Source organism: Pithys albifrons, chromosome 7 (genome assembly GCF_047495875.1).
Source record: "Pithys albifrons albifrons isolate INPA30051 chromosome 7, PitAlb_v1, whole genome shotgun sequence".
Lineage (NCBI taxonomy): Eukaryota > Metazoa > Chordata > Aves > Passeriformes > Thamnophilidae > Pithys > Pithys albifrons.
Genome location: NC_092464.1, coordinates 52,907,915 through 52,933,931, shown reverse-complemented (window position 1 = coordinate 52,933,931; position 26,017 = coordinate 52,907,915). Strand labels below are relative to the sequence as shown.

General features: G+C 45.3%; 1 protein-coding gene across 7 annotated transcripts in view; it reads right to left on the bottom strand.

Moving 5' to 3' along the window:
• The window catches only part of HECW1 (HECT, C2 and WW domain containing E3 ubiquitin protein ligase 1), a 252,145-nt gene that overhangs the window by 201,727 nt on the left and 24,401 nt on the right, over nt 1-26,017 (bottom strand). Inside the window, exon 1 of one of the 7 annotated variants that reach the window (XM_071559592.1) lies at nt 25,270-25,291. The exons of the other annotated variants lie outside the window; for them this stretch is intronic. The gene's annotated coding sequence lies outside the window, so the exon portion shown is untranslated. Of the gene's footprint in view, nt 1-25,269; nt 25,292-26,017 lie in introns of those variants that run through there. 7 annotated transcript variants of the gene reach the window in all.

The window sequence follows — 26,017 nt, the reverse complement described above, 5'->3', positions numbered from 1 at the left end:
CTCAAGCTCTGCCAGGGGAAATTGAAGTTGGAGATCAGAAAAAAATTCTTTGCAGAGAGAGTGCTCAGGCATTGGAATGGGCTGCCCAGAGAGGGGGTGGATTCCCCATCCCTGGAGGTTTTTAACCTGAGATTGGCCGTGGCACTGAGTGCCATGATCTGGTAAAGGGACTGGAGTTGGACCAAGGGTTGGACTTGATGATCTCGGAGGTCTTTCCCAACCCAATCAATTCTATGATTCTATGAAAAACTCTCTAAATCCTGTCCTCCAGCCAGCCTGGGGCACCAAGCTGCAGGAGACACTGAGTATGAGAGCAATGCAACATCCATATTAAATCAAGAGACACGGGGTCTGCCCCTTTCCCCCTCCAGCACTGCACTTCAAGCCTGGGCATTAGGCTTGACAGAGGACATCAGGCCGGCTTCCTGAGTGCCATGCAGCATGTCAGGATGCCACCCCTGGGACCCTCGGTGCTGGCAGCTGTTATTACCCTTAAAGTGCCTGCTACCGTCTCAGGGGCTGGTGCTGGAGTGGCTGTCTGCTGGAAATAGCCCATCTCCCTTGCACAGCCACTGCTCAGGCAGCCTGGAGTGGAGCAGCTTGAGAAAGAAGAGGTGCTTGGGGCAGCCTTATCTGCAGCCTCTTACACAGCCCAGGCTGTGCCTTCACATCACAGGTGCCCCAGAGCGATGCTGACGGCAGTTCCACCCCAGCACCAGCCCCTGTCACCCGATGGTGTGTGATTGCCGCTGTGCAGCCAGAGCAGCCTCTGCAGAGGGGGATATTTTTAATGTATATTACATCATTATAAACAGACTTGGGAACTAAATCCTGGAACTAGCCCATGGTATTAATTCTAATTTAGTTTGGGCCCGATTCCAAATGGGTGACTACGTATGCAAACACTCATCTGAGTGTACAATTGGCTGTTATGAACACAAAATTCTTCCTTGTGCTCATGCATGCATAATTCACTCAGACTGATTTAGATCCCAAAGTAATTCCCTAGCAGAATTCCAGTGATCAGGTTTAACTGGAAGACTGCTATTAAAAAAACAACACCACAGTAGGATATTCTTTAGCTACATAAAATGGAATAAACTGAAAAATTAATTGCTGTTTCTATAATTAAAAAACACCAAAACCCTTCAGTATAAAGATATCATTTTGCAGCTGACTGCTGGTATTTTTCCCATTCCCCTGATCCCCCCAGTTCATTTTCCCTCCACATTTTAATTTCTACTAATACACATCTTTTATTGTGACATATAAGCACAGTGTCATCCATTAAAAAGAGTCAGCTGGATGTGAATACTGTTAAATAGCTTGTTTTCAGAAGCTGTATCTGAGTTTTATGCTTTAATGCACAAAACCCAAAACATCTCCCAGGAACCAATACTTGGTTTCTCAGTTTTGAAGTGAAAGGCCAAACAACTGAGCCCAGTGAACCACAAGTGACCTCTGAATCATCATCTAAGACAAACCTAATCTGCATCAAGGAAATCAAATTGTGGTGATGAAAAGAAAAGCAGAATTATTACTCTCCAGGTAATTCTCATGATAAATTTGTTTCCTTTCCCAATAAACATTGATTAAAGGTATGTCAGAACCACATGCCTGGACTATTGCATTGTGTAACAGATCACACAGAAATCAAGCAAGACAATCATCAAGCCCACAATGAATGAGTACAGGAATACCCTGGAAACAGGACCTGTGCAAACAAAGGCAGTCTGATTTTTTCCATACATTTGCCACAATGATTTACCCTTTGTGTCACCTTCATTTCAAAGGAAAAAAAAGGGGTAATGTTTAAACTCTGAGATATTTTGGGAGGTGTGAGACTTGTTTTTTCAAAACTCACTGTGCAGAAGCAAATGCTCAGAGTGATTAAAAGATGCTGACAAAGTTACTAATTTTCTGACATACTCAGGAAATTATCTTGCCCTGTAGAATCCAAAGAGTTTCAATAACGTCAGTCTGTTCTTGACTCCAGCTCAGGTAAACACAGGCCTTGTATGTCACCACATAAATGTATGGAAATGTTTTGGAAAATAACCTCTCATGGAACAGGCTCCCCCAGAGCTACTGATTCTGAATGCAAGCTGCAAAATATCATCTGGAATTTCTCCTGCCCCTTGCACTGTCCTTTATTTCTGTTCACTGTGATCAGACTACACTCAGAAATGTGCTGAGACCCTTTATATTCAATGAGCAGAAGGGGAAACCACCTTACCAAACCCAAAGATGCTGCAATTTCAATTCAGCAAATTATGGCATATTCTTAACTATAAGGATAAAACAATGAAAGGGAGGGAAAGCAGCTACGTGTGTGTTTGCAATCAAGTTGGTATGTGAAATTAAAATCAACATACCTTGCCAGAGTTTCATGGAATAATAGAATCGATTGGGTTGGAAAAAATCTCCGAGATCATCAAGTCCAACTCTTGGTGCAGCTCCAGTCCCTTTACCAGATCATGGCACTCAGTGCCACGGCCAATCTCAGGTTAAAACCCTCCAGGGATGGGGAATCCACCCCCTCTCTGGGCAGCCCATTCCAATGCCTGAGCACTCTCTCTGCAAACAATTTCTTTCTGATCTCCAACTTCAATTTCCCCTGGCAGAGCTTGAGCCCATCGTGTCCCCTTGTCCTATTGCTGAGTGCCTGGGAGAAGAGACCAACCCCCACCAGGCCAGAACTTCCCTTTACTAGTGTTACTAGTAGGGATTTAGGAAACTTTTCTTTAAGAATCATCTTGAATTTCAGCCTTTTTAAGGTTACAGAAGCAAGCAATAATTATTCTAAAATTAAAAGTAGTATTTATATTACCCCATTGCATGACCCTTGATCTATTTTTTACAAATAAAAACATGTACACATGTATCTGGCATATATTTATCCTTACTTGTCATCATACCTCATACATGACAGGTACCTACAGATGGGGTGTTTTTCATTAAAAAGCCCTGCATACCATGAGACAGACTCACTAAAGTGAGATCCTATTTATGGTAACTTAAAAGATCAGGCATTGCTCACTCAGTGAACTGAAGGGATGCATTTTTCCATCTCTGAATCCATCTGAGCATTGGCTGATGGGTTGGTTACACAGCTGGCAGTTCCTCCAGACAACGTGGTGTTTTCCAGCCTAGTGGAAATTATCTCTTCAGGTCTTACTTAGAGGCAACAAAGGGAAACACCTGAGTTGTGAGGATCATTATTGTAAATACTGGGGCGGGGGGGGGGGACTCCCACTGTTACCTATTTCAGGATGTTCAAGGGGCTTTGGGTGGGGAGATAAATAGTTAGTAAGATTTAATTGCAGGTTTTACAATATTTAGTATTCTTAAAACACCCAACCCTAGAGCTGTCTGAACAAGTAAAAATCTGTCCCTTCTATATTGTGAGATTCTATCTGTAGTTTTTCAGACTATCTGGAAAAGGTCAACCAGAAAGGCACAAGAAAAATTTAAAAGCAGTTTTCTTTCCCAGAAACCTCATTTTTTTCATGAAACAATTTCTTCACTTCTGGTTCTTGACTCGTTTTTAGGCACTTGGGATCAGCATTAGAGAATTAGAGACCACAATGCAAGTGAGGACACTTGGCATTCAGAGAAACAATCCCAAAGGTTTCCAAATATTCCTGATGAAATAATTCGAGATCACACATCCAGTTCCTGAAATTCTTCCCTCTGCAGTAAATGCACTACAGAAGTGTCTGGTTTTACTGAAGTTACCACCAGCCACTGTATCAACTTTATCACAACAATTTCACACCCACCTGTAGACAGGAAGCCAAAGCAAGTGCATCAGGTTGGCAGGGATGCAATTAATTCCCTAATCAGACCCTTCACAATTACACACACTCCACTCCAGCAGAAAGTCAAGTGAGGACTCATTTTCCAAAGGCTACAACTCCGTGTTTTTCCTAATAACAGTTTTAATTATTCATTTATTTATCATGAATAGCCATAAGCAGTGACATTCTAAGAGATTCACGTGGCATATGGAGATCAAAAAGAGTCCTTTTGGCAAAAAGGATCCAAACTTCCTCATTATGCAACTTTTGTGGTTTCCCCACCACTACTTGTATTTTAAGAAATGTGTCCCCATATGAACCAGGTTTAAGAATGGATAAAACTGGAAAGGCTTCCCACCAGATTTATCAGGTCGTGATGATCTTGGGCTCTAATTCCAAAAGCAGAACATTGCAGCAGTACCAAACCCAAGGAATAGGATCAATACCCCACTGTAGCAGCAGTAACAAAAACACTGAGGAAGAGAAAATAACTGCTCAAAATTGCTTAACTTAAAAAGAAAAGCCAGAAAAACGGAAATATTAATTGTCCTTTGTACACTGTGGAGCACAGCATCCCATTGCACACCATGCTAAGCACTCAAAGAGACCCCCTGCCATTCAAGCCTTGATCCACTGCCTTTGCTTCAAGGCCATCTTTCCTACCTTGTGAAATATTTTGACACTGAATTAGGAGAGCTCTGACTGCTGAAGACAGTAACAGAAAACCTGCCAAATTCCAACATATATTCTACAGATTATGTGATAAAGTGTGACATAAATACACAACTCTCCTTGGAAAAAAAATCATCTGGTCATGTAAGTCATGGAACTTTTTGTGATCCTGTAACTAACTTTACATTTGGAATCAAAGAAACCACAAAGCATTTTCAATACATTTACTCTTTTTTTTTGAAAGGTCTAACTCATAAGTGCTGTAAGCCAGGGATAATGAGAAATGGTTATGTTTCCCCATGCTTACCCCAAAATCTCTTCTGATCACTTAGCAGCCAATCAGCACTGACTCACAGCTTTAATTGGGCCATCACAGCTAGCACTTCACATCTCACCCGTTTGCTCTTGCTGTGCCAATACACAAAGTGGATTCCTGATATTCCCTGTGAGAATCCCCTCTATTTCACAACTAACTGTAGCCAGGACAGACCCTTATGTGTTGCACACTATTATGAACTCCAGCTAAATAAAATACTCTGAAAACTGACTTATCACTGGTAGATCCTAAATGGGATACAGAAATTTCCTAATTTTGACCAAGGTAAAACTCACTGAGTCAACAGACTCTCCTTGAACCATCACCTACAAGTGCCTTGACAACCATCAATCCTTTACCTGGGACTGAGAACACAGCTTATTTTTTCATAAAATCTTTAATGCTTGCTGCTTCTTGGTATTAAATGGATCTTACAAAACACATCACGTGTCACAATCCTTGGCCTAGAAATTACTCCAGATCAGGTAGAAATGGTTAACACCAAACTGAGCCAGAGCCAACATGCCCTGCAATGAACTGTCTCCACTCTGCCTGAAGGGCTAAAAGGAAGCCCTATAAATAATGGATCCCACCTACCAGCTTTCCAGGAATTGAGCACAGAACACATGGAAAAGGCTTTCACAGAGACTCTTCAGGACTGGCAGAAGCCCATCCCTCCTGTCCTGCACCAACACAAAGGCGCTCAACTCCTACAGGAAGCCTCCTCTCTCTACATAAAGTATTGATGTGGGGCTGGGTTTGTTTAATTCCATGCTGAATTTTTGCTTCTGCATTTGTTTTTTCTGGTTTGGGTGTCAGGTGTTTTGCTTCTCACACAGCGTTGGAGAACCCACTTGGGGTTGGCAGCTCTTGTCAAAGTTCCCAACTCAAATAAAATTCTGACTGAATCACAGAATCATAGAATCGATTGGGTTGGAAGAGACCTCCGAGATCATCAAGTCCGACCTTTGATCACCAGATCATGGCACTCAGTGCCACAGCCAGTCTCACCTTAAAAACCTCCAGGGATGGGGAATCCACCCCCTCTCTGGGCAGCCCATTCCAATGCCTGAGCACTCTCTCTGCAAAGAATTTTTTTCTGATCTCCAACTTCAATTTCCCCTGGCAGAGCTTGAGCCCGTGCCCCCTTGTCCTATTGCTGAGTGCCTGGGAGAAGAGACCAACCCCCACCTGGCCAGAACTTCCCTTCAGGGAGTTCCAGACAGTGCTGAGGTCACCTCTGAGCCTCCTCTTCTCCAGGCTAAACACCCTCAGACTCCCCCCCCACAGGACTTTTGCCACACAAAATGGTGGCCGGGGCCGTGGGGGGCCCACACAAAATGGCGGCCGGGGCCGTGGGGGGCCCACACAAAATGGCGGCCGGGGCCGTGGGGGGCCCACACAAAATGGCGGCCGGGGCCGTGGGGGGCCCACACAAAATGGCGGCCGGGGCCGTGGGGGGCCCACACAAAATGGCGGCCGGGGCCGTGGGGGGCCCACACAAAATGGCGGCCGGGGCCGTGGGGGGGCCCACACAAAATGGCGGCCGGGGCCGTGGGGGGGCCCATGGGATGGCACCACCAGTGTGCTGAGTGCCCAAAATGGCGGCACTGCACCACCATGCTGAAGAAATGAGTCGCAAAATGAAGCCCGTCCCTTTGCATCAGCCTTGCCAAATGCCTCCAGAGTCCTTACGGCTCAGGACCTTGATGACGGCCCAGACTATGCTCGTCATTACCCCGCTGGGCTAAGCACATTTCCATCACCGAAAATCCCGAGCTGGAAGTGTTGGCCCAAACCTGGCCTGTATGGTCAGACAACACTGAACACATCGCAACATCACAAACACCTGGAGCGGCCATCGTTGCCACCATCCAATGGGTCCCCTCCACCAAGCTGTGCACCGGATGTGGAACCATCCAGGGAGAGCCCATTCCCATCAGGAAACCCAGTGATTCCTGCCAAGATCCCGACTAACCCCAGCCCGCCAAACCACGTACATCGCTGCACGGAAAACACAGCGGGGGCAGCTCCCGCTCCACCTGCCGCCCTCGACTGTCACTGGCAGTTCCCATGCCCGGCTTGTTCCGTGCTCCCGGCAGAAGCTTCTGGAAAACCCTGGTCCTTTCGACCCCAAACAGAGCCCAGCTCTCGCCCCCCAACTCCCAGACCTGAGGAGCACGACTGAGGCAACCATCCCATGGAGAATGAAACCAGAATTTCCATCTCTGCTTCCTGAAACAGAGGAGAAAGTTCCCAAAAACTTACTTTTTCCACAGACTAATGCAAACTCAATATATTTCTCCTCTATAAACAACAATACAGCCAAGTTCAAAATTAAAACAATGATGAAACAGAAAAGAAGGCAAGAGCATCTCCTTGTAAATACTCTTGAGTTTAGTAACATCGCAGAAATTAATTTGGCCTCAGTTCACCGTGTGTTTAAAGTTGATTAGATAAATTAGGCTACCCCCAATCTAAATGTCACTTGTTACCAATATTGAGCTTTCCTTTCCCTTCAAATTACAACTTGCAGGCACCAGAAAAATTACTTTCTCACGTATATAAAATAAAACACTTAGATGAGCTTCACTGCTATCCTTCTTTCCTTTGAAATATAAGGCAGCAATTTTCATTTCTCCAGGGAAAGGAGGAGTAGCCCAAAAGTGAAAACACAAGCCGGTGGTTTTACAAATTTCTCAAAGTTGTGCAAAGCAATTCCAAAGCAACAGGGCCCACAATTTAGAAAGATATAAAGAACAAAGAGTGATAAAACCTACTGACTTTTTTTTTACACCATCCTCCATGTTGCTACCACATGGCATTGGAGTAAGAGAAAAAACAGATAATTTGCAAGCTGCCTCTGACCCAACAGTGAGGGCTGGTGAAAGAGCAGCCACAGGAAACTACTGAAGAAACAGCTCTCAGTGTCTCACAGTAAAATAATCACAAAATAACAGAATCATTAAGGTTGGAAAAGATCTCCAAGATCACAAAGTCCAACCTTTGAGCCTAAACCACATTATGAAGTGCCACTCCTTTTTGGGGCACTTTCACAGATTGTGACTCCACCAATTCCCTGTCCCAGTGCTTCACCATTCCTGCAGTGAGGGAATTTTTCCCTAAAAATGGCACATTTTGACCAAATGTTCTTTTCCTACCCTGTAAAGATGGCACTGTTGGTGTTTCTGTACCATATTCCAGGAAAATGGCATTTCCTTTACACAACTACAAGAATTGTTCTGTCTCCCCCCAAAATTCTATGAATCCTTGGATGTATTGTGCTCTATGCGAGGGGGAGGGATGGAGGGGGAGGGATGGAGGGGGAGGGATGGAGGGGGAGGGATGGAGGGGGAGGGATGGAGGGGGAGGGATGGAGGGGGAGGGATGGAGGGGGAGGGATGGAGGGGGAGGGATGGAGGGGGAGGGATGGAGGGGGAGGGATGGAGGGGGAGGGATGGAGGGGGAGGGATGGAGGGGGAGGGATGGAGGGGGAGGGATGGAGGGGGAGGGATGGAGGGGGAGGGATGGAGGGGGAGGGATGGAGGGGGAGGGATGGAGGGGAGGACATAGCTGGTGCAGATAGCTCTCCTTGTTCAGACAGTGGGAGAAAGGGAATTCTCTAACAGGTTAACTGAGCCCTGTAGGATGGAGCTAAAAGAATACAGCCTAAGGCTTGGCAAAATTTAATTCAGCCTCTGAACTAGAGGAAACTTCCCTGATTATATTACTCCAGACACTGAGCTCACCTTCCACAATAAAACATTTTTGTGCAAACCTCACCAAGGAATTCACTCTGAACATCACAGACAAGCCATTATTTTGAGGAATTGTCATAACAGGGGGCAAAAAAGTAATTGAGAACACACTAATGTGAGCTTTTTCTGAGTGCCTCCTACAAGTCATGGAGGCGGCAGAAATAGCAGTAGAAAAAGACAAACACAGGTTTTACTTGAAGGTTGATGTGAAATCGAGTCATGTTGAGAACCAGGCCATTATTTAGTAAGTGATATGAAAGAAGGGAGCTTTTTTTGTCCTCCCTGTTGTTTTCCTTCCCCCCCCCCCCCCCCCCCACACAGTTTGACACCAGCCAAGCTGTGCCTGTGCTCTGAGAGCCGAAACTCTGGTGTGAGCTCTGACAGACATGCCTAAGGAATGCAGCAGCTCCTGGGACACAGGGAGCAGAGACCTCATGCTGTGTCCCACCATCCCTGAAAAATATCATGTTCTCTGCAGCCCATGGACAGCCACATCAGCTGGCTGGTGAGAAAAGATGACTAGAACCTAAGCCTTACTCTGTACCAGCATTGGCCCAAACCTCTTCTCAGCTCCAAGGAGCCCCCAAAAGAAAAGATTCACACTTTTTGCTTGGGAGTAAAGCCCAGAAGCCAGAACTTCACAGACAAGACTGCAGGATCTCTCAGTAAGAGATCACAACTGATTTCCCACTCACTTTCTTTGGTAGAATCACTGGTGATTACTGGAGTTTAATCAGTCCTTGAAGCAAAGAATGACAGCAACCAGTCTGAACTGTTTTAGTAGCCACTATTTTCCAAATGCCCTTGGCTGGCTGAGTTGGTCATCCAGCTCATCTCCCCATTCTGCCTTCACTGATGCCCAAATGCCCCCCAAATAATCCTGGAGGCTTATCTTTGAGCAAGGGCATGAAGAAAACTGGGAGGATGAATGGAAAACAGCTCTCTGCCTTCTGCTCTTGTACCTCACACAGCAGATGTTTGGATCATCACCTTACACCACATAAGAAAAATCTTGTTCCCGTGATCAGCCGTGCCCTTCACACAACTTTGCTTGCTGGGATATTTCTGAAAGGGACAAATTGCCTTCATTAATTGAAGCTGTGCATCCTGCATTTTACAACGAAGATGCCCCAGCGAGCGTGAACTCCACTTTGCAAGGAATTACGAAATTCCCACACAAAAGAAATGTAGCAAGGAGGAAACACCGGGCCTCAAAAAAACCCCCGCCCAAAAACATCACAAAAACACCAAAACAAAAACAAACAAACAAAACGACCAAACAAGAACTCTGTGAAGTTGATTAGAAACAAACAAACCGTTCAGGAGGGTTCTGCAGCAGTCACTGCTAAAAGGAGGGTATTCAGTTCTATTTAACATCATTATGACCCAGCTGAGGGGCAGCAAACACATTTCTCCTCTGTGCCTCTGGGTGCTGATGCTGTGAAGGGCAAACCCGAACACATCCATGTCAGGTTTCTCAGAGGTCCTAAAGCCCTGTGACCTTCTGAGGATCTCTCTACCAGTGCAGTTGCTCAGGTACTGGAGGTGTCACTTCACACATTTAGGTGTCCAGCTCAGGAGTCTCAGGGAGTCTGACCTCAAGTCCCTTGAAAGCAACAGGAGTGGAGACTCAATCCATGGTCTTTGAGACCTACCTCCAATACAATTCAGATGGGAAAGTCAGTACTTCAGATGGAAAATAAACAGCACAGCAGAATATCCTGCACCTCAGTTCTTTCAAGCTGGATAAAAAGCACTATAAAATATGCTTTAATAATAAGGTGGTAGCAGGGAAACATCTTGGCCTGGCTTTGAGATAAAAAGTTGGGTCATTTTCACCACCGATTTATTTGGTATTCAGCTTAAACTGAGCCCAGATAGCTCCTCTTTGTACCTTTAAATAACTTGTGTTAAGAAAAACATACAGTTAATGTGGCCAAAGCAGCAGCACTTTCTTTATAATAACAGCATAAATTGCAATGTACCAGTTACAGCTTTCAAATACAGCAGCAAAGCTACTGTAAAGGAATTCCCTTAAATAACAAAAATTTCTTCAATAGCTTCAGTCACACCTAATTTTCATTTATCTAGCTGTGCTATATATATAGATACACACAGACAGATATGGACATAGACAAGACAAGGGAAAAAAGCCAGCTTTAGACTGGTACAAGCTGCAAAAATCAGGTGCAGTTCAAAACTTGCAAACACTGAGAACATTCAAGCCCTCACCCTTATGAAACCTCTACTGGAACAGCTAAAGCAGAGAAGCCTCAAAGACAGTGTTTAGATTCTAGCTTTGCTCTTCATTCTGTGTTAAAATCGGGAGACTCTGCCTGCCCACCAGAGAAGAGCTGATATCTCGCAAAGTGCTGAGAACACCTTGAGTGTTGTGTTCAGTTCTGGGCCACTCAGGTCAGGAAAGAGATTGAGGGGCTGGAGCGGGGCCAGACAAGAGCAACGAGGCTGGAGAAGGGACTGGAGCACAAGTGCTGTGGGGAGAGGCTGAGGGAGCTGGGGGTGTTTAGCCTGGAGAAGAGGAGGCTCAGAGGTGACCTCAGCGCTGTCTAGAACTGCCTGAAGGGAAGTTCTGGCCAGGTGGGGGTTGGTCTCTTCTCCCAGGCACTCAGCAATAGGACAAGGGGGCACGGGCTCAAGCTCTGCCAGGGGAGATTGAAGTTGGAGATCAGAAAAAAATTCTTTGCAGAGAGAGTGCCCAGGCATTGGAATGGGCTGCCCAGAGAGGGGGTGGATTCCCCATCCCTGGAGGTTTTTAACCTGAGCTTTGTCCGTGGCACTGAGTGCCATGATCTGGTAAAGGGACTGGAGTTGGAGCAAGGGTTGGACTTGATGATCTCGGAGGTCTTTTCCAACCCAACTGATTCTATGATTCCTCAGTTAGGGGCAATGCTAAACATGAGAGAATAACCCACAGAAAAAAATTCTCAGTTTGATTCAGACCAGGAATTATGCCTGTTGCCACTAACAGGTCTGTGTTAATGCTTTGCTTTTCACACAAAAGCAATTTAATGGGCAAAAAGAGAGCACAGCAGGAGACACCAGTTGCTGTTAAGCCTTTGCAATGGGTGTATGACCAACTGGACTTGGTAAATTCCATGCCACGAGCCCAAACCTGACAGGTTTGCAACACTGCACACACCTCTAAGTAAAGTCTAAGTGGCACTAAATCACAAACAGGGAATAACTGAGCCTAAACACAACCAAATTAGGTTTCTGGAAGCTTAACTTACTTTTGACACCAAGATTTTATATAACAGGTGTGTTTATCTACCTGAGTTGTGAAACTGGGGCTTTACATCCTAATACCTGCTACTCATGTTTTCTCATTTAGTCGCACAATCACTGGCTCTTGAATTTGTTTTCAAAATGTTTGTTGAATTTGTATCCATTGTATGACTCCTTATTTTAATTTTCTCAGTAATAACAGAGACATTTGCTAACATTCAACTTCAGCACCAGAACCCTTTTTGCCTTTTTGTCACATGGCATAAACACGTGACTAGCCAGGAAGACAAGTATAAAGTTTTGACTGCACAACCTTAAATTAATTTGATTAATTAATCTGATTCTTGAGAAAATGAACCTCCCCCTTGTCTCGTTGTACTGACTGTGACTTCTCCTAAACCACCAAGCACCACATTGGAATCACCAGATCATCCTAAAGCTTACAGCAGAATTTTCACCTTTTTGGTTTGGGCTGCAGTTTCTCTTCTCCTAACCCTCATTTTCCAGGTGCCTGTTTTCCCTGTCAGCAGAAAACCCAAATCCAGATCAGGCAAGACAACATCTTCAAACTCCCCTTCTCACAATACAGCAAAAAAACTGGAAAGATCTCCAACTTTTAACTTGAACCACCTGCAGGACAGACTTACCTTCCCTGTTGTTCCTTTAAATCTATTTCAAGCAGCACTGAATCTTTTTATTTGGTATTTTAAAAGAAGGCTTTTGTTAGAAAACCAAAACAGAACCTTGAAAATGCACAGAATAGCCAAGTAAATGAGAAGCTTGGTTGCCAAATGTTGTGTGGGTAATAATTATGGGAAAACTGGGCAATGCAGTGAACACAGACCTGAAATACAGTCCTTTGAATCACTGGCAGTCTCTGTTACCACAGCCAATGTTATTTCTAGGACTTGTAGAGGAAAAAACCCTTATATTACAGTCTGCTCTTGTCTCACTGCAGTGGACTAACTCAATTTTGATGCTGTGCAAATAACACTGATCTTCGTGAACAAGGGACCTCAGGTGGAGCTTCTTTATCAAGAAAAACTTAGTGATGCCCCACAGTGATTCACAGCCTCCCTTTTACTGTTGGAATGCAGGAAATCCATGAGTCCTTTTAACTTCCAACGTGTGAAATCCTTCAAGGGGAAAGGTCATTCTTGTAATAGAGAAAAGCTTTGCTCTGTTCTTTAAAATACAACTGCAAAGCCAGTCAGATCTCTCAAGGCAATGACAAACCTCCTCTTTCCAGCCCTTCAGAGGGTGTATCCCAGGTCACAACTCTTTACCTCAGCCCACATTTCCAACTCCTGCCTTTGGAAAACTGGGTGCAACGCACAGCAAGGCAGCACTGTGGGTCCCACTGCACACACAGTGGGCAAACCGTCCCCTGAAACAAGAGCAGTCACAGCTGGGGGCAGGTGAGTCCTGCCATTCATTACTAAGCAGGGAGAGAGAAGGGCAGAAACTCAGATTTAATAGAATACCTCAGGGAAGAGAAATCTGAGTGACAGGGACAACAGAGGGACTGACTTACAATATGAAAACCTGGTCCACAAAACCCATGTGCTTACAAAGAGTGTTTTACAGTATTTATTCCACTCTGAACAACAAAACTTCCTTAAGTGCTTGGCTTAATAAATAACTGGACACCCAGTTAACAGATATGACTGATGGAACAATCTCTCCTAAATCCAAAAGGCAGTGGATGAAATATTGATGCCAATAAAATCAGATATCTAGTGATAACCTGGAGAGGCACATGAGTATTTGTTACACCTCAGAGACTGAACTTTCTTCTTTGCCTGCAGTAACACTCACACCTTTACACGTCTTCCAGGGGTCTTTGCCAGCCTCTTCCCAAGATAAATTTTTCCTACCTTCCTACCAGCTCTATAGATGCTCTCAGGAAGGGGAGCAGAAGGAGGAGTAGTCTGGGCACCCCAAGCATTTTCATACTGAGAACAATAAGGCACAAGCACAGATTTGCGTGCAAAGAAGGCTGTGTCAGATTGCTGCAAAGCTGAAAGAACAAACAATACAGAGGTCCTGGCCACAGTGTCAGCAGTTACCAGGCTCTCTGTGACATTTACACTCACTGGGAGTCACACTCATGCTCAGGGCAAGATGTTTCAGGTTGATTACTTACTCAATTAGAGTGTAGTGTAACCAGATTAAGGACATCACTCTATCCTTGATTACTTAGAGTGGTTTTGTCCATACCATTTATAGAGATCTGGACAACTTGGGTGAGTATATTAAGTTTTCTGTTACTGTTTTCATTCTTCCAAAGAAACATCCCAACTAATTGAAACCATATTTTTCTTTTCAAACACAGCAAATCACAGCAGTTCGAATTGGAGCAATATCACACCATCACATCTCTCTGGCAGTCAGAAATTGCAGTTTCAGAGAGATATGCCTCTGACAGAAACTTAATTTCTTTGAGAAATTTGGTGGTAAGAGCAGTAAAAAAGTTGAGAGATAAAGGGGTAATACAACTATATTTTAATAAATTAATAAAAATTCCCTAAGAGTTATTAGGCAATACAGACTTGAAGTTCCTGAGCCACAGAGTACTGGCAAAGGACTTGTGATGTTCCTGCTGTTCATTAAGCAAACACATCCTACTGCTCTCATGCCTTCACTGAAGGAACCTCACTACATACCATGCTCATCATAATATCTGTTATTAAACTTGCTCAAACTTCTTATCATACAGAGGGTTTGCAGTGCTCTAACCTTGAACAAGAGCAGGGTGGACTCATGAAACCAAACACCACTCTCCACGTATTTCCAGCTTTAGCTCCTTGAAGCATTTTTGGGCAAATCAAGAAATAAATTGAGAATGTATTAACTTTGATTACATAGCCAGACACTTCTGCCTGTAAATAGGACAACAAAATTGTTGGTTTTTAGCAGCCCTAGTGCACAGCCATTACACATACACACATATAGAAATATGTATTTGTTGTCCCATCAGAACACCACACTTTACAAAACCACTCTGCATTTTATCAAAAGCTCCTCCCAGAGAAGGAAATGTATGAAATGTCACTGATGTCGATGACAGTGCTCTTCAAGCAGTCAGGCAAGACACCCTACTCTGAAGAGCAGAGTTTGCACTGGATGCTCAAACACAGCAGAACAGGGCACTGCAATTAGGCTTTTATATGGCAGTGCCAACAGAAAAGCTACCCATTCATTCCAGTTATGTACTCTGCCTTAATACATGGCACATCCTTGCCTCTAAATAGCACATTTTGGAAGTCAAGAGAGACATCAGAGCTACTAAAACCAGAATTCCTGACCTCCTAGTGCATCCTTCTGCCTATTGCTCTGCTGTGATCCTGCCCATCTGCATAACACACTGCCAGGTCTGTCCATCGCTGCAACTTATCCATCTGCTCTCACGTCTGACAAGCCTTAAATGGCTTAAAGGATTACAACTTTGACCTTCTGGCCTGGGGATGGAGTGGTCAGAGCTGAGGGCAGACCCAGGACCAAGGGAGGTGCCCATCCTTTGGAGCTGCAGGGGAGTGGGAGGGCAAAGGCAGCTCCTGGCCAGAGGTACACACAGGTGTCCAACCTCACAAGAAGCCACCCAGGCACTGCTGCCACTGTGGCAAAGCCATTCAAGAGCCACTGGTTACCAACAGATGATTAGAATCATAGAATTGATTGGGTTGGAAAAGACCTCTGAGATCATCAAGTCCAACCCTTGGTCCAACTCCAGTCCCTTTACCAGATCATGGCACTCAGTGCCACAGCCAAGCTCAGCTGAAAAACCTCCAGGAATGGTGAATCCACTCCCTCTCTGGGCAGCCCATTCCAATGCCTGATTACTCTCTCTGATTAGCTCCATCTTTTGTGGATACTAAGAAGTGTTTCCACCCCTTCACCAGCAAGTGCCACAGAGAAAAGCCACTGTGTGGGCACAGCCTTTTAATTAAAAGCCTTGTTAAGCTCTGCACAACTATTATTCCTAAAGCAGTGCATGAAATAAAAGGAGTATCTCCCAGCACACCGTATTCCTGGGAGCCTCTGATAATTAGGGCAGCCACTTAATCTTCACATTTTGGTTTCTGCTGGGGGATGTGCCAATTAGGGAGCCTCTGTGACGTTCCTGCCTCCCAAACTTTTCCCCCCTCTGAAAAATTCATGCAGCTTATGTGCAGCTGCCTGCAAGCTCCATTTATGCTACAACAAACATTAAATATTAACGTGCCCATGAAGGAGTGTTATGTAAGCTGCCACCAACTCACCAGCACTGACTGGTGCCTTCTCATCCCACTGATCCTGGTGCATTATCCCTCCCAGTGACAATAAACAGTACAGGTTTAGGACAACAACCCAGTGGGATCAGCCAAGACAAGGCATCCTCTGGCCTTCTCACACGTGGCATCAGAGAAGCATTTAGGTTTGAAAAGACCTTTAAGATCGAGTCAAACCATTAACTTGTCTGTGCCAAGTCCAGCACTAAACTTTGTCCCTAAATGCCACATCAACACATCTTTTAAATACCTCCAGGAATGGCAACTCCACCACTTCCCTGGGCAGTGTGTTCCAAAGCTTGACAACCTGGTCAAGGAAGAAGTCGTTCCTAAAATCCCTTGAAAACCTCTCCTGGTGCATCTTGAGGCCATTTCCTCTCACTGTGTCACCGAGATTCAGAAACTGAATCCCCCACTTGCTACAACCTCCTGTCAAGGACTTAGAGAGTGTGACAAGGTCTCTCCTGAGACACTTTTTCTCCAGGCTAAGAAATCCCAGCTCCCTCAGCTGCTCCTCCTCAGACTTGCATGTGCACAGCCAGGGCAGCAACTCATCTGAAATCTTTCCAAAACTACCTGAAGGGAAGTTCTACCCAGGTGGGGGTTGGTCTCTTCTCCCAGACACTCAGCAATAGGACAAGGGGGCACAGGCTCAAGCTCTGCCAGGGGAAACTGAAGTTGGATAACAGGAAAAACTTCTTTAAAGGGAGAGTAATCAGGCATTGGAATGGCCTGTCCAGAGAGGGGGTGGATTCCAAGTCCAACCCTTGGTCCAACTCCATTCCCCTTAGCAGATCATGGCACTCAGTGCCACGGCCAAGCTCACCTTAAAAACCTCCAGGGATAGGGAATCCACCCCCTCTCTGGGCAGCCCATTCCAATGCCTGAGCACTCTCTCTGGAAAATTTTTTTCTGCTCTCCAACTTCAATTTCCCCTGGCAGAGCTTGAGCCTGTGCCCCCTTGTCCTATTGCTGAGTGCCTGGGAGAAGAGACCAACCCCCACCTGGCCAGAACTTCCCTTCAGGCAGTTCCAGACAGTGCTGAGGTCACCTCTGAGCCTCCTCTTCTCCAGGCTAAACACCCCCAGCTCCCTCAGCCTCTCCCCACAGCACTTGTGCTCCAGTCCCTTCACCAGCCTCCTTGCTCTTCTCTGGACCTGCTCCAGCCCCTCAATCTCTTTCCTGAACTGAGGGGCCCAGAACTATTGTTACTTATATTTAAATTGTTACTTATGGTGTAAATAAAATCACCTGTTACAGTGTCAGTCCTTAATGTGCTACACCTTCTCTTCAGATTTCAAATCTCTATTTTCCCTGTATGGATTTGAGATGATGATCAAGTCACCACATAAATTCTCTCTGATAAGGGAAGTGTATCAGCAGATTAAGTGGGCCCAGCTTGTCCAGTCCATCACTCCTTGTGAATTTCTCCTCCTCTAAATTCTTCCTCCAAAAACTTCCCTGCCCTGTGGGCACATGAAAAGGATGCAGCACAGGAAGAAGTAGAAGCCTTCTTTATGCCAGCAGTGTTTTCCCTATTTACCATTGCATTGGGAGACCTCAGTTATACAGTTTGTCTCTACTTAACATGTCACATTGATTCTGGATCCTCCAGTGTCCCAAACAAGATGCTCTACAGCAGCAGCAAGAGAAATGTCTCACAGCAGTCTTGGTGCGTTAAATCAATTGTGTAACTTTTCTTAACCAGGTTTAAAATGTCAAAGAAAAAAGTCAAGTCCCACATGGGTTACCTTTCCTCACATCTGTATTAATCACATCCCATCATGTCTGCTTGGCACAAATGACAGGCAATGGACAAACAAGTAGCTGGGCTGTACCGCTCCCCCTTCTGGAACACCTACAAATCTGATCCTTTCCATAGTTCTGAACCTCTCCAAGCTCAGAAGCAAATCTCTGGGTTTGTTGTCCTCCTTAAATGTAAAAGTTTGTTTTCTGTCCCACCTATGGTACAACATAAGCAATATGACTAACAAACATGCAAAAGAAAACAGACTCTGAGGTTAAAATGTTTTGATCTGGATGAAACAAACTACAGCAGGTCAGAAAACACACTATTCCTCCCCTATCCACTTGAAATCTTCTTGAGGAATACCTGTTGGAGACACTAAATTTTTGGAAAAAGAAACTCACATGGTAATTCCACACTTCTATCCTAAATTAATGATTGCATACAACCTCATTAATCTCTTCCCTTATTTTACCCTCTCTGCCTTTTGTTATCTCTCATCTATGTTTAATTTTTAAATGGTCTTGTACATGTTTTGTGATTGGATAGAACAGGAATCTCTACAAGGTCTTTTAGCCACTATATCAATCTTTTTTTCCCATGATGTCTTCCTTTGACCTTAATGTCACTGTTTTTTCACTTATGGGAGTGGGGGGAGAGAGAGAACGGGGAGACTGGGGACAGTCATGTCTGGGGGTCTCCAGAAAGGACCATCCTCTTGTTCTGGCCACATCCCAGTAAATACCAGTGAAAACTCTCTATGAAGTTTTCAGCCACAGACAAAACCTCTCACTGTGCACTCCTCTTAGGCTAACAAAAAACAAAAAAAAAAGAATTAAAAAAATCACTGTCAATCACTAAAAGGTAGAACCAAGTCAGCTTTTCCTTTCTACCTACTGCTGTACTGCACAAAGATGTGGATACCCAAACCAAAACATGCCGTTTATTCTGGGCTGATCCATGGGAAAGAAGCTCAGGAAAGTAAAGACACAGAGGAGTTCCAATAATGACTCACTCTTCCATAACACCATGAGCAAGTCCAAGAACACAGAATATGGGTCTGAACCATAGAAACAATAATAAATCCAGCTTCACTGGTTAATGGCAAACATGTTTTCCATGAAGATGGAGGGAAAGAGTCCAGAGTCCGTTGGAGGAGGATGGGAACACCGGCCCCAGGCTTCCTGCACAGGACAAGGAGGTAGGAGACTCCTCAGCTCCTCCCAGTTTTCCTGGGGGAACTGTCAGCTCCTGAGCACAAACTCTGCCTCAGAACCTGCCCAGAGCCTTGCCCAGGGAAACGGAGCCAGGCCGAAGCACAAGTGGGCCAACCCACAAAGCCCCAGCAAGGCACAGAGCTGAAGAAGTCTCTGCCATACATAGGATTTCTGTTCTCTTCCCCCAGACAGCAGAAAACCCACATAAAGAAGGGCTGTCCAGTCCTTTCCCACCTCCTCCCCAGCCTATTCACCTCTTCTTGCCCAAGGAGCTGTGCAAAGCTCAACCTTTCACAGAATTCAATGTTATCTGTCACGCTCAGTGAAAGGTGGACATTTTCTGGACCAGAAGAGGACCAAATTCACCTCTCCACCCATTCAAGCCTCCTTTTTTTTTCTGCAGTAAAATGAAAACACTTGTGAAGTGAGAAAATAAATTTATCTCATTCCTTGGGCTCCTCAGACGAAACCAGGATGGAATATACACAGTGGCCATAACTCTGCAATTCTTCTCATACAGCTGTAAATTCAAGCAACTCAAGTCCCTGCAACACCCAAAGAAGCTGCTGCAGCACTAACTTCCCAAAGTCAGACAGAACCAACTCCTGTATCTCACAAACCAGTCCCTGCAGTAACCACACAACCTACACAGCTTTCATCACCAACTGATTTCCCTTGACATCACTTTAAACCACGTATTTCTCTCATCTCTTGACACTGATTTTTTCCAGACTTTCAAAACCTTCCCTAGACAACGTCACTCACTGTTCAGAGATTCCATCACTCCTTACAAGCCACAGTGCCTTTGGGGGTATATTGGCAAAAAACCTGTGAAGTGACAATCACAGTATCTCTTTTAGAAACCTTTAGAAAGCAGGTGAAACGTGTTTTGGGATCCACCAAAACAAAGTTTGAAATTCAAGGGATCCCTTTGGTTCCCATCACAAAACTTTAAATTTAAAACCACGCAGTTCAATTAAATATACACACATGAACAAGACAAGTTGATCAGCCATAACACAAATCAATTTGGTTCAAATTGCTCAGTAAATTAAGTTGGGAGGTCTATTATTGCCAACAGCTGTGTTTAAGTTTATACCAAGGCTGAAGTTTTTCTGTAATTTTTTCAAATACAGTGCAGACATTCTGGAAGATGAAGGTGATCAGAACACGCTGCCTTCATCAGAATATGAGACTTCATGAGAAATTAAAGATCAATAGGTTAGCTATTCCCTTTGGTTACTGTAATTACTCAGTTCAAAAAAAGGCAGGAAGAGGAAGCAGAAAAATAAAAGTGTTAAAAAAGGATCTACAAAGTCCAATAATAGCAAAAGAAGGGAAGTGAACATTGATAATAACCAGCTATTTCTACTTGCTGTTTGAGAATCAATGGAAAAGACTGCACTGACTGATCACCAATGGCCACATCTCTCTCTCATCATGAAACAGCCTCCTGTTGCCAGAGCTCTGGAACCAGTTTGCCTTGGCAGCTGCTACTCTACTCCCTAGGGATAATTCATCTTCTCCATCAGAAACTCAGCTTTGCTGCCCACCTATTGGACAAGGAAAGGGCTCCAACCAGCAGAATTTTCTCAGTCCCTGACCACCCCTACACATTGATACACCCCTGGCAATCCTCCCTACAGCACACACAAAGCAGTGAGGTCCAGGGCTCACACTTGAGGAGGTGTTCACCATAAGCATCAATGAACCCCAGGACGAGACATCCCAGGGTTGGACTTGATGATCTCAGAGGTCTCTTCCAACCCAACTAATTCTATCCTGCAGTGACTTGACTGTACAAGCCTTGAAGGATGAGTAGTTCAGGTGTCTCCTTCAGCATGAGGCATTTCTCTTTTACTTGCTGAAACTAAGCCTTAAGCAGGAAAAAAGCCCAAATCCATTGGAACAGAAAAGCCAACGCAGGAAGCCTTTTACTTTGTGGTTCACTTAAGACCAAGATGACACTCTTTTAGCAGACCCCATTTCTAGAGGGACTGGTGTAAGGTAGGTGAGATTTGCTTAACTCACTCACAGTCTAACGGAGTTTTCTCTGAAAATTTTGAGTAGAATCCAAGTTGGTCCATGGGAAATTCAGGCTTGACAGTCATCTCTTGCCAAAAGGTTTCAGAATCACAGATTATGAATAATATTAGGTGTGATTATAGCCTCATGACACTTGCTCACAGGTTTAGGATCAACTCGTTCAGTGTAGGATGGAAAGAATCATAGAATGGATTGGGATGGAAAAGACCTCCAAGATCACCAGGTCCAACCCTTGGTCCAACTCCAGTCCCTTTACCAGATCATGGCACTCAGTGCCATGGCCAATCTCACCTTAAAAACCTCCAGGGATGGGGAATCCACCCCCTCTCTGGGCAGCCCATTCCAATGCCTGAGCACTCTCTCTGCAAAGAATTTTCTTCTGCTCTCCAACTTCAATTTCCCCTGGCAGAGCTTGAGCCCATCGTGCCCCCTTGTCCTATTGTTGAGTGCCTGGGAGAAGAGACCAACCCCCACCTGGCCAGAACTTCCCTTCAGGCAGTTCTAGACAGTGCTGAGGTCACCTCTGAGCCTCCTCTTCTCCAGCCTAAACACCCCCAGCTCCCTCAGCCTCTCCCCACAGCACTTGTGCTCCAGTCCCTTCTCCAGCCTCGTTGCTCTTCTCTGGCCCCGCTCCAGCCCCTCAATCTCTTTCCTGAACTGAGGGGCCCAGAACTGAACACAACACTCAAGGTGTGGCCTCCCCAAGGCAGAGTCCAGGGGAAGGGTCACTGCCCTGGGCCTGCTGGCCACGCTACTTTGGATCCAGGCCAGGATCCCATTGGCCTTCTTGGCCACCTGGGCACACTGTTGGCTCCTGTTGAGCTTCCTGTCCCTCAGTCCCCCCAGGTCCCTTTCTGCCTGGCTGCTCTCCAGCCACTCTGTGCCCAGCCTGGAGCGCTGCAGGGGGTTGGTGTGGCCAAAGGGCAGGACCTGCACTTGGCCTTGTTAAACCTCATCCCAAGGAACAGCCCCTGGTTGCTGCTGATGGAACTCCAGGAGCTGCAGCACCAGCACCTCTCGGAGTCAAAGGAGTGCCTTCAACCATCCTTTTGCCTCAAGTCTCTCTCAAACTGCTTCATTTGGTATTATAAACTAACTCTAATTTAATTTTGGCATGCATAGCCCACACTGTTGACACATTTCCCTTCACTGCCTTTGCCACACCCTGTCCATCTGACATTCCTTGTCTGTAGAGGGCAAAAGCAGAGCAACACGCTTGTTTACTGGGGGCTAAACTCACACATTTATCTGCGCAGCGGGAAGCCAACTCTGCAGGTGCATCACAAGCAGCACCCCAGAACAAAAAAAACCCCAAAGACCTTGCAAAGAGGCACACAGCAAAAGAGAAAGTCCTGGTCAAAGTGACAAACTCTAAAATAAAAATGTCTTCATAAATCACCTCGTTGGATTCTACTGGAGTTAGAGGCAAACCCTGGAAACACTCAGAAAACATTAACTCCTTTCCCTGTTAAACTTACACCACTGAAGGTGTATGGAGCAGAGTAATTTATTGTGCTCTGTTAATAAGGAAACTTCTTGGTAGAACTGTAAGTGATTTTTGTTTAATAACAGCAACTGGAGCATCACATAAATTCGTGTCCTCTGTGTCTATTGTCAGCCTGGCAGTTGCTCATTATTATTCCTCACGCTGCTTCTAATGAACAGATCTATGCTCTCACTTTTCATTGGCTTAATCAAGGATTCTCTATGATATGCAATTAATCTTTAATATGAAAGTGATTAGGGAGAAATAAAACGCAGCTGAACATCCTGACCACTGAAAACCAGATTAAGGAATTATTCAAAAATCCATTTCCTTTATATTGCAGTTTTACATTTGCAAATCTCTTGACACATGAAAGCTCAATGAAACAAGTTTATTTTTATAACCCATGGAACAAGATTCACAGCTTTCATTCAGATGGATATGTTGGTAGTTCTTTCAGCAGGGAGCCCACACTGCAATTTTAACACTCTGAAGAAAAGCAGAGGAAAGCAAGACATCACAGAAAGGTACTGGGAACGCATATGGAAGTCACAACACTGGCAAACCTTCCACATCACTGCTGTCCTGGTCAAACATGCCAAAAACCACCAGATGTGAGCCCAGTTCAGCCTGCCTGGATCACAGGCCTTGGAATTTGAGCTTAAAAGCATGGTAGATGATAGCCAGAGAAGCTGCTCTGCACTGGGACAGTAAGGAGGTAAGACTTTCTATGGATGGGCTTGTGCACCACTGCACATCTGATCCAAGTCTGAGAACCACTGACTGGGCTCAGGAAAAGTTGGGGAGAGGAAGGAGGCTGAGAGCTAAGCAGCAATTAACTAAAGATGGATTCTGTGGGTTTTCAGTCTGGAAAGACTAAGCCTCCTGTGATGCCACTCAGGCCCCTGGGATGCCTGGGCAGGGCACAGCGTAATCACCATGAAAGGGTGTTAAGAACATCTCAATGTTCAAATCAACACGAGTGTTTTGAGATGGCACCTCAGCTAAAGGAAAAAAAATCAATATTGCTATTTTGGAAGCTTAGTGGTTTATCTCAACTATTAACTTTGTTTGTAATCAAAAAGGGAAGCACAATCCAGGCTGGTTACACAACTAACACTGCCACAGGCAAGGCTTTGAATATGGGCAGTGTCTGCATGCATCTTTGTCTCACCAGAAACTTCACAGGACTTAGTTTTCAGAACAGGAAGACCTTCTGAGGAGATTTACAGAAACCAAGACCCTTCAAAAAATCTCTAGTGACTTTTTAAAGCAATAGTCATCACGTAAAACGGAAAGGTAGGCAATAAATCATGACTGTGTATCTTTGACCATTTCATTCAGCTCCATTCAACAGATCATTCCAACCAGGTTCATTCCCAAGAGTCAGCAGAACAAAACACTCCTGGCAAGATGACTGCTTTCCTTTCCTTCTGAGAGAATCAGAATCCATTGGGTTGGAAAAGATCTGCGAGATCATCAAGTCCAATCCTTGGTCCAACTCCAGTCCCTTTACCAGATCATGGCACTCAGTGCCACGGCCAATCTCAGTTGAAAAACCTCCAGGGATGGGGAATCCACCCCCTCTCTGGGCAGCCCATTCCAAAGCCTGAGCACTCTCTCTGCAAAGAATATTTTTCTGATCTCCAACTTCAATTTCCCCTGGCAGAGCTTGAGCCTGTGCCCCAGAAAAGCACTTCACTACTAAGCAGAAGTGTGCAGGGGGTAAATCATCTCTGAACAGCAACAGATTACCAGCCCCAGCCCTCCACGATCCACTGGATGTGTATCCCAACCCCTGGGCAGGGCAATGCCCCCACCCACCCTCAGCCACATCTCCAGACCCTGCCCCTACCCTGGCAGCTCCCCAGGCCAGCCCAAACTTCCACTGGCCACACCATGACCAGCAACAGCACACCTGGGGGTTATCTGTACTTCTTGCCACCTTTGATCCTTCAGAGTTCCCTCCTGCATTTAGCCCAGTGCAGCCACCTCTGCAACATACCCTAATATTTTAAAATACTAAAATATAAAAACCCCTCACAACTTCACATGAAAGCTCACACAAGAGAGCACACCATGCCAAGTTCCATGGGAACCACTTTGAAGTGACAAGACTAATGTGGCAGCCTTGCATTTCTAATCCAGGATCAATATAAATCTTTAAGCTACCTTTGCAATCTTGTTTGCTTTGGGTGTTTTTAACCTCCTCTAACGCAGCTGAGAGAGACTCTCCCCAAACCCCACCACCTTTGCAGTGACACAAATGCAATCACCCATGTGGAACAGTATCTCACACAGAATCCCAGGCTATTCTGAGTTGGAAGGGACCCACAAGGATCATCGAGCCCAACTCTTAAGTCAATGGCCCACACAGGGGATTGAACCCATGACCCTGGCATTAATACAACTGAGTTTTAACCAACTGAGGTAATCACAGGGTTATCTCACAGGCATGGGAGATGTGCACAGTCCCAACAATGGAGCAGGACACAGATACATCCCTGCCCATGCTCCCAAACCCTCTGAGTGCAAGTCCTCTCCCCCAACTCCACCTTCTGTCTGCACATTTGGTTGTGCCAGTTCAGGTTTGGACAGACCTCATGGGATACACACACAGAGCAACAAGCCTATTGCCTGCTCTGTGCACACATGAAGGGTGGATCACATCCAGTCTGAAATATAAGGGAAATGCAAAGCTGCTTCACACCTTGCAGTCCTTCCATGTTTTCCCTCCTGCCTTCCCAGTACCATGAGCTTGCAAGAGAAGTAACCTAAACTGTTTCTGAGAGAATCAGCCTCTCGTAGAGCCCTCTCTTGGAAGTTTGGAAAAGCATCTCAGGAGAAAGAGAGACACTAAGTATACAATTAAACATGTGTCTGCCTTCAGACCAAAGGAACTAGTCTTTATAGTTCTGGGCCCCTCAGGTCAGGAAAGATCTTGAGGGGCTGGAGTGGGGCCAGAGAAGAACAACGAGGCTGGTGAAGGGACTGGAGCACAAGTGCTGTGGGGAGAGGCTGAGGGAGCTGGGGGTGTTTAGCCTGGAGAAGAGGAGGCTCAGAGGTGACCTCAGCACTGTCTAGAACTGCCTGAAGGGAAGTTCTGTCCAGGTGGGGGTTGGTCTCTTCTCCCAGGCACTCAGCAATAGGACAAGGGGACACAGGCTCAAGCTCTGCCAGGGGAAATTGAAGTTGGAGAGCAGAAAAAAATTCTTTGCAGAGAGAGTAATCAGGCAGTGGAATGGGCTGCCCAGAGAGGGAGTGGATTCCCCATCCCTGGAGGTTTTCAGACTGAGATTGGCCGTGGCACTGAGTGCCATGATCTGGTAAAGGGACTGGAGTTGGACCAAGGGTTGGACTTGATGATCTCAGAGGTCTTTTCCAACCCAATTTATTCTGTGATTCTATGATTCTATATAGAGTTTATTATGCAATCTAGCTAAGATGCCTGTAATTCT